General features: G+C 48.1%; 1 long non-coding RNA gene across 1 annotated transcript; it reads right to left on the bottom strand.

Moving 5' to 3' along the window:
* Positions 1 to 452: 452 nt before the first annotated feature.
* Positions 453 to 1,453, bottom strand: LOC141091217 (uncharacterized). The gene is made up of 3 exons (XR_012232458.1): positions 1,055 to 1,453; positions 918 to 977; positions 453 to 572 (listed from the first exon to the last, which is right to left on the bottom strand). It is a non-coding gene; the product is annotated as an uncharacterized lncRNA (long non-coding RNA).
* Between the last annotated feature and the right edge of the window lie 205 nt (positions 1,454 to 1,658).

The raw sequence follows: 1,658 nt of genomic DNA, 5'->3' as shown, positions 1-1,658 counted from the left end.
TCTATTCCTACTATGCCCCCTTCTAGTGGCTTAAGCAATAACTGCACTGTCCCTATCTACACAACACAAAGATATATATATATCTATAATATAACGGGCTAAGCGTCACTCTGTCTGAAGCCTTTATTGACAGCGCAAGCACGATGTGCCTGTGTAGTCAGGTTCCAGACAGAATGAGGCATCCCGCAGTGAGGAGTGTGTACGGCGCCGGAGATGGCGGTACCGTATACACTGCATACCGCCATCTTCGATGCCATACTTACATACTTACCTGACCGGGAGGAGCGCTGCCGCGGCGCTTCTCTTCGGCCGGAGACCGGGGCAGGAGTGTGGCCGGAATCGCACATGCGCATAGCGCGATACGGCGCCACTTTACTGAAGACACATTTGCAGTGTGTCTTCAGCAATATTCACTAGATAGACAGTCGCACTCAAAAATGACTTGGTCTTATTGAAGAATCTTTGTAATTTTTGTAATTTTGATTTTTTTTTTCAATTCAACAGGTAGTGTGTCACCGCAATAACAAGAAAAAAATCCCAGAAGTGTATTCTACAGTCTTTTTCAAACCATACTGCAAGATAAAATATGGGCAATAATTACCAAAATGAACAGAGTAAACATAATGTCAGAGAAAATGAACATATTAGGCATAACTAAGTACAGATAAAATCAAAAGATTTGAAGGGCCCTGTAAATATAGCACACATTTACATACATAAAAATTGACAACATCGGGATCAGTGAAAAATCAAGGAGGGTACAATGCTGCTACTTGAGTAGACAGAGAGGACGTTTCAGGATATTGGCCAAAAGGATCATATTAAATTTCATTTGCTGAGTGATGCATTAAGACAAAGGGGGTGGTGGAGGTAAGCGGCAGGCATTGGGAAGTAAAGCTGACATAGTAAGTACTGACCTCAGCTAGAAGTTTCAGAGTGGAAGATAGGAAAATTATTTTCAGAGTCCCAGTTAGAGGCTGTGGGAGAAAAAGACATAATGAGAAAGCGCAGAGAGAAAGATGGCAGGGACGCCAGGAGATGCTGCTGTACTGACCTGGTGGCGTGTGGGAAGCAGGGAACTGCGGTGACCTGGGTATAAACCCTGACTGGCGTGGTTTATATATGCTCAGGGCCATAAGGAGGCTTGGAGGAGGGGAGGTGCAGGGAGCAGGTGTCAGAGCGCCAGTGTGAGGCTTGTGACGCAGGAGGAACGAGTGGCCAGGTGGCGCCTGCGCTGTGGAGGGTCAGGGCAGAGGCGTTCAAGGGCACCTGTCTTCAGCAATATGGCGCCGGACAGCGATATGGGCATGCACGATTCCGGTCGCACTCCTGCCTCGGCCTCCAGTAGAACGACGGTGACAGCGCTAGAGCACAGGAAAGAAGGGTGAGTATAAATATTTCTTTTTTTATGTGGGTACTTTAATGAGGGGTGCCATGCATACCAGGATTGGGGGATGAGGGGTACCATGCATACCAGGATTGGGGGATGAGGGGTACCATGCATACCAGGATAGGGATGAGGGAGTACCATGCATACCAGGATTGGGAGATGAGGGGTACCATGCATACCAGGATAGGGGGTGAGGGGACCATGCATACCAGGATAGGGGGTGAGGGGACCATGCATACCAGGATAGGGGGTGAGGGGACCATGCATA

The sequence above is a fragment of the Dendrobates tinctorius genome, unplaced genomic scaffold (genome assembly GCF_039654945.1).
Source record: "Dendrobates tinctorius isolate UK_male_01 unplaced genomic scaffold, ASM3965494v1 ptg000049l, whole genome shotgun sequence".
Classification (NCBI taxonomy): domain Eukaryota; kingdom Metazoa; phylum Chordata; class Amphibia; order Anura; family Dendrobatidae; genus Dendrobates; species Dendrobates tinctorius.
This window is presented reverse-complemented; position numbering and strand designations above follow the sequence as displayed.